Raw genomic sequence first — 7,943 nt, forward strand, 5'->3', positions numbered from 1 at the left:
GTCTCCTTGTTAAAACCTTTTGAAAATGTCTTAAAAACGAGACTTTAGCCATTGTTTGACGGACAACGTCATGAGAGAGAGTTCGGAGGTGTGTTTCCGACCCGAAATATTTTTTGAAACTGTTGCTCATTTTAAGCTTTTCATCACTGAGAAAACAAGGCTTTGCGGTTTCCCTTACAAGTGGGAGGGGAGCAGACCGACAGACATTTTCCCCCATCTCAATACCCTACTTTCCAATTTTTAATTTTCCGATATTTATTTATTTTATTTTGATTTTTTTTTTTTTTTTTTCGCGATATTATAAAGATGCATTAAGCCTTCTTTCATGCTCTTTTTTTCTTTTTCTGACTTTTACTGGGAAAGTAGGCTAAAAACGAACTTACTTAGGTAAAGACTGTGATGGAAAATAAATTTAATGACATAGAGCATCGAGTTGATGCTATTGAAGGAAAATTTGAGGCTGTTGAAGGGCGATTTATCGCAATGGAAAACAAAAGCGAAGTAAAATTTGACAAAAGATTCGATTCCGTAGAAAACCGTATTGCCACCGTTAAAAATCATGTGGAGGAGAAAATTCAAGGTCTAGAGAGGAAATTGGTGACGTCTGAAAACGGTCCTGCTGACTTTGTAAATTCATCTACACCACGACCTTCAATTAAGCTCGCCACATTTGATGGCAAGTGTATAAGACTCAGTTCCTGATAGTTTCCAAAGAAAAATGAATGGGACTCGGTTTTTAAGGCCTGTCATCTTGCAGCATCCCTGAGAGGTGACGCAGCGGACACAGGGCCGACGCCAAGGGGGGAGGGAATGCTACACCCCTCCAGTTTTTCAGAAGTGGAGCCGCCAATTTTAGCGATGCAACAAACGAAGAAAAAGGGAAACTCTTCGTTGTTTTAAAAAATAAAACAGTAAATTTAAATGAAAAATTGAAATAATAGTGATAAAAAGTATTTTTTCTGTAAAATTTGAATGGAAAATGTAATCTTAAAATACAGTTTAAGAACATCTATGATTCTCTTTTATTAAGATTATCGAAGTAAGGAGCGCAGAAATGTGCGCTTCAAACATTTTTTAACGCAAAAAAAAAAAAAAAAAAGGTATTCAGTGGACTATTCACTAGGCCGCATAGTGGGTATGTCTCAAATTAAAGTATTTTGCATAAAGTAAAATAATCATAATGGGAGGGAGGACCGGCGACAAAACTTGCACGCCTTGTCTCTCGGTGACCCTGTTTATACAAAACCATGCTTCATGGTTCTTTAGTTTAAAAAAAAAAAAGATAAATAGGATGGCTTCATAGGGGCCGCCGAAACATTCCCATACGTAATTTTTTTGATGAAAAATATTGTCTTCAAAATCGTTTCTAAGTGGAGGAAAATGCTCGGGTCGCCGAAATAAATTGTGAACAGAGAGAGGGGGAAAAACAGTTTAATGCTAAGATAGATTAAAAGTATTGTGATGAATACTTACACCAAAAGTTCTAAATGTTTGAATGTAAAAATCGTAAGTAAATCAAAGCTTGGTCAAGAGATGCAGGAGGCACATTTAAAATAAAATGAAGCGGAACAAATAAGACCTAAGGCATCACAGAAAATTATCACATCCGTTCAAAATTTTAAAAGTTCTTTTTTCTGGGGCCTCCAAGCAAATAATTGTTTTTGGCATAGGAAAAGTGGAAGAAAGTATTACCACAACATGTTTATTAATAATTGAAATTTAAAAGGAAGATAGGGACTTAGCCAAACTGAGGGTAGAGTGGAGAACTCCAAATCCTTTTTTTTTTTTTTTTTTTTTTTTTTTTTTTTTGTACGTCCTGAAAGCTGGCCTGGAAGTGAGTTTTTAAAACTTCGGATTTGAAAAAAATCCGAGAAAACGTTCTCAAACCCCATCCCTTGCCTTTACGTCATTAAAGATGACCTACACATGAGTATTTAGGACTGCACTTTCGAAAAACCATGAGAGTGCTCCAAACGTAACTCCCCGAGAAACACCCTCTCAATTAATAATTCACGGTCGAATAAATTTTGTTTTTAGACTTTGATTTTAAAAAACTCCCTGAAGTCTCTTGAACCTGTACTCTTCCTAATACTACCGAAGATCCTCAAAAGTTTCATTGTTAAGGCTTCAATTCAGAATAATCTTTAATTTCAAGAAACTGGCGTTGCACTCAGTTTTAACAAAAAAAGCCTACACCCGCGTTTTAAAGGCTTCAATTTCAAAAAGTTTCGGGGGGATGGCCCCTGCATCTCTCTTCTCCTTAATATCACCATAGATCATCTAAAACTGCATTTTTCGAACAACAATTTTCAAAATTTTCCCGGGTGAGAACCCCCGGACCCCCCACCCCCTTTACCACCTGTCACAATCAGAAATGATTCACAATTGCGAGCTTGGAGTTTGAAGTTTTAAAACTTATCGGGGGAAGACCCCCGAGTTTCCCTTAACATCACCATAGATGGTCTAAAAACGTGTTTTCCGAATAACAATCTTGAAAATCTCCCGGGGAAGAGCCCCGGATCCCCTCTCAATGCGTAATCAAATATAACTTACGATTGTGTTTTGGTAATTTAAATTTGGAAGGGGGGATTATCGGGAGAGGCTATCGGACCTCCTCTCTTTTTCCTCCCCAGCTTAAAATATAGTCTACTAGCTGTACCCGACGCGCGTTGCTACGCCAACAAAAAAATACATCATTATACTGATTTTCATGACAATCGGTTGAACGGGGCAGAAGTTGCTACTCTGCAGTGCCACCTGGTGGCGAGTGGCTTCAATGAGCATATTATGCACCTTCTCCGTCAAAAAATACATATATATAGCAATTTTCATAATAAGTGAAGCCGTGAGTATACTCAAATTTTGTACTCACGCAGTTTGCAAGATCAATCAATCGCTAAAAATATCAAATAGAAAAAGTTTTAAATCCCCCGACTTCTTATCAATGAGATCTTTCACGCGAATTAATTTCTGCAGCCGATAATTTTATTCGTATTTATCCAATGGATTGTGACTTAAATTGGAATAAAAAAGGAACTATCGATCGGATTTTTTTCGAATCGGATTTTATTCGAAGTCGAATGTTTATTCGACTTCGAATAAACATTCCCAGTACCAAAAATAACAAACGGTGAATGTTTCAGACAAGTCTGCCGGGTAGTTTTTGAGTTCATGGATGACATACAGACAAACATTCATTTTTATATATATAGAGAACTGCGTTTTTATATCTTCAATTTCGAAGAATACCAGGAGGAAGCCCTCCGACACCCCTATTTCTAACTGAATATTATCCTTCGGATTAAATTTATATTACTAGTACTAAGGTCTAGTAATATGACTATCCCTGCTAAACCAGAGAGAGAAGCTAAATCTTCTCTCTCTCTCTCTTTACATACTGAAAAAAGCATTTGGAACAATTAAGGAGCCGCCAAATGCGTACACCTCCCCGGTTTTTTGACCTAGCGACGGCCCTGAGCGAACATTCTTCAGACCCTTCCGAACAGCCAGCGCCTGCATTTCGCCGCCCTCACATCTGCGTTGGAGCTTCACTTCGGTGAGAAGTGTCAGAAAGATTTCAGAGTTGAAGTCCAGTTTCCAGAAAACCGGGGAAACCCTGCAAGAGCAGGCGGACGTCGAGAGACTGTCTCATCTTGCTTTTTGCGACTGTCCTGCAGATGTTCGAGACAACCTGGCACCTGGCACTCAACTACTACATCGACGGGGTTCGAGATCCGGAAATCCAGAAAGCTCTCCGGATGGCGGATGTCAAATACCTGAATTCTGCTGTTGTGTATGCGATGAAGTTGGAGACCGCCCTGCAAGCAACCCGCATGACTCGCCATCCAATCCGGACTCTGGAAGCTGATGAATCTGACTCCAGATTGTTCCATCTCGCTGAACTTGAGAGACAACTTGTGACTTGGCGAGACATCTGAACAGCACAACGGCCCAAAAGAAACAAGAGCATAAGTGCTGGAAATGCGGTAGTGAAGGGCACCTGCGAAGGAGTTGTCCGGCTCGCCAGGCTACGCGAGGGAAGGAAATCACCACCACCAGAGTTCTACAGATTTCCTCTATTAGTACCGGCAGTAATGGACTTTTCATCTACGCATAAGTCAATGGGAATTCCTGCAAGCTGATTGTAGACATATGAGCCAATGTGACAATCATTACGACAGATGTGGCTCGTGAATTTGGAGTGAAACTGTTGTGAACATCCCCACGCGTAAGTCTCCAGACTGTGACAGGTGACAAAATCGAGACTGAAGGTAAAGTGGACTTGGAAATTGTGTTTGGAAATGCCACTCACCATCATACGGCATTCGTTGCTGATGTCATGGACCCCTTCATTCTCGGATTGGACTTTTTAAAGAAATATGATTTTAACCTCGACTTCCAGACTAATGAGCTGCACTCGATGAGAGAAGACATAGCCATTTTCTACGCAGAAAATAATGTAAAATCCTCTCATCAAATAATAGATCAAACAGATTTATCGATTCCCTCAAGATCAGAATCATTAATAGCTGGTTCCATTGAAGAAAGCAATAGTTTTCAATTTGACTTCATCGAATCCTTTAACCTAAGGAATAACCCAAAAGGAGTGCCGGTAGCATCTACGCTTGTGGACCTTTCTAAAGATGTAATTCCTGAGAGAGTCGCCAACGTGAGTGAAAAGCCAAGGAATATCCGGAAAGGTGAAGTGTTCGCAACTTGGGGTACTGCAGTAAACTGCATCATTAGCAGAATCAATTCTCCCGAGACTGTGTCTTCTGAGACCCTGCCATCGAAGTTAATTGAGAGTGCGCCATTATCGAAAGATTAAAGAACTGCTGCGGAGCTGGACGACTTCAAGCATCTGTTTCATCTACATCGGAGGATGTTGGCCGTACGAATTTAACGCAGCACAGGATCTACACTGGAGAACATCCCCCTATTAAGCAGCATCCAAGCCGACTACCGTTCGCCAAGAAGGAAGAGGTTGAGACCCTCTTGAAAGAGATGCAGGAGAATGACGTCATCGAACCCTCATCCAGTCCTTGGGCCTCTCCCACCGTTTTGGTCCGAAAGAAAGATGGCTCCACCAGATTTTGTGTCGATTACCGACAACTGAATGAAATCACCAAGAAAGACAGTTACACTTTTCCACGGATAGACGACACCTTGGACACTCTTTCCGGACACAAATGGTTTTCGATCCTGGATTTGAAAACTGGCTGGTTGAGATACACCCTGATGACCGGGAGAAGACGGTATTTGCAACTGGACAAGGCTTATGGCAGTTTAAAGTGATGCCCTTCGGCCTCTTCAATGCACCAACTACGTTCGAGCGTTTTATGGAGACAGTGTCGAGAGGACTCTCCAACGAATCCTGTCTGGTCTACTTAGACGATATCACCATCGTGGGACGCAGTTTCGTAGAACATCTGGCTAATCGTAGGAAGGTGCTGCAAAAGCTTAAGGAAGCCAATCTGAAGTTAAACCTGTCCAAATGTAATCTGTTCCGCCGAGAAGTGAACTACCTTGGTCACATCATCTCTTCTGAGGGTGTACAAACCGATCCAGAAAAGGTATCTGCGGTCAAGAGTTGGAGTCGTCCCGAAAACGTCCATCAGCTGCGAAGTTTCCTGGTGCTCTGCACTTACTACAGGAAGTTCGTAAAGGATTTTTCCATCATTTCAAGATCTTTGCATAAGCTGACGGAGAGCAAGAAAAAGTTTGAATGGTACAAAGAATGTGAAGATGCATTTCTACGACTGAAGGAGGCTTTAACATCAACGCCTATCCCCTCATATTCTCAGCCTGGAAAATCCTTCATCCTCGATACTGATGCGAGCCACGAGGGCATTGGAGCTGTTTTATCTCAAGAAACAGACGGCAACGAACATGACATCGCTTACTGGAGCAAATGCTTATCAAAGTTGGAGTGAAATTACTGCGTCACCAGAAAGAGGTTGCTGGCCTTAGTTAAAGCTGTAGAGCACTTCCATCATTACCTCTACGGCGAAAAATTTCTGCTTTGAACAGATCATGCCTCGTTAACTTGACTTTTGAACAAATATCCGGAAGGCCAGATAGCCAGGTGGATACAACGGATCCAGGAATATGACATGGAAATCAAGCATCGAAAAGGGTTGTCTTACGGTGATGCAGAAGCTTTATCAAGGAGACCCTGTCCTGAGAACTGCCACTATTTTTCCCGAATCGAGAAACAGTATGGAACGAATAGAGTATCTTGAATACAGAGTGCTGTCATACAGAGTCCCCCTGGTTGGTCAAGGGGAGTTTTCGTCCAATTGCGGGAAGGCTCACTTCAGTTGCCGTAGACTTAACATTTTAGAATTCTAGGAGCTTCAGAAAATTGCCGTGAAAAAAAATCAAGGCATATATGTATTTTTTTTTAATGATTTTCGGCATATTGAATGTACTAGCTACCTATTTTATGTAAATTCTTAGCATATAACTACATCGCTGTTTTAACTTTACAGAAACATTAATGCTTCAAAAACATCGATGGCGCATCCTTTGGTTACGTATTTATTATTTATGTTAAGGAATGAACTATCAAAATTTAATCATTAGTAAGAGTACACGAAAATCAATGTCCTCTCTCATCTTTTCCAGTTTTTTTAATCGAGTACATAGGCGTGCGCAGGGCTTTAGAAATGGGGGTACCACTGTACCAATAGGCTGAAATTGTGCTTGGAAAGGCTCCCATACTTGCTCACTTAAGGAAAATTTTCAAACATTGTTAGTAAAAAAGCATTTTCAAAGCGTGTGAGTTAAGAAATTAATGAACCTAAAAATGTAAAATTTTATTCATTTCCGTATTAACTTTCCTTTCTATGTGCTAATGGGGGTACCATGGTACCCCTGTTAACCCCCTTGCGCACGCCTATGATCGAGTAGCAACGAAAAAGGCATTGAAATAAGGTGAATTTGCGTCCCCCCCCCCCGCGTTGCCTCCTGTATTAAGGACCCCTCCTTGCTCACCCCTAGATCCGACACTGGCTAACAGTGTGAAGATATATTTAGCTTATTTAGTTGGTAGTATTATTTATTCGGTCGTTTTCAGCTGTGGTACGGTCTTTCCAGATTGAGCCCCAAACGAGAGCAAAATTGATATTGTAGCTTTGCAAGAATTGCAGGCAAGTAAGCTGTTTGGTATTTGCTTGCAATTCTGTTTTGGCTTGGGCCATATTTGCAATACGAGCTTTCCAGGAGGTGTCAAGCTATTACTATAAACATGTCTATGTTTTCTTGGCATGCTTCTGATTTATTCCCGAAAAATGACTTGGGAAGCTTTCTGGATTCTTCAGAAAGATTCAAGGTTCATTTTAGAAAAATTAATTACTTCTAGCAGTTTTCCGATTTTTGCCAGATATGTTACTGGCAAAAATTTGGCACACTAGTTGCTTATTATTTTACAGGAACGTTCCTGATTTTTTATTTATTTATTTTTTGTAAAAAACATTTTTCAGCTTAAAAATCCGTTTTTTTTTTTTGTTTTTTTTTCACTTAAAGAAAACTAACTATTGTCTACCTTTTTTCCTCCAACTTGATTCACTTTAACAAAGTAAAAATAGATTTCAGCTTTAAATATTAAAAAAAAAAAAAAACTTAGTTCTGAACTTCATTTCATCAATGCATAGTTAGTGCGTGTATCATCAATTTCTGATTTTTGCCAGATATGTTACTGGCAAAAATTTGTTACACTAGCTGTTTATTATTTTACTCGAACGTTCCTGATTTTTTATTTATTTATTTTTTAGAAAACATATTTTCCAACGTAAAAATACGCTTTTGACACCTAAAGAAAACTAAGTATTGTCTACCTTTTCCCCCCTAACTTGATTCACTTTAATAAATTAAAAATAGATTTCAGCTTTAAACTTTAAATATTTTTTTTTAAAAACTTAGTTCTAATTTTTATTTCATCA

The sequence above is a fragment of the Uloborus diversus genome, chromosome 5 (assembly GCF_026930045.1).
Source record: "Uloborus diversus isolate 005 chromosome 5, Udiv.v.3.1, whole genome shotgun sequence".
NCBI classification, from domain to species: Eukaryota; Metazoa; Arthropoda; class Arachnida; order Araneae; family Uloboridae; genus Uloborus; species Uloborus diversus.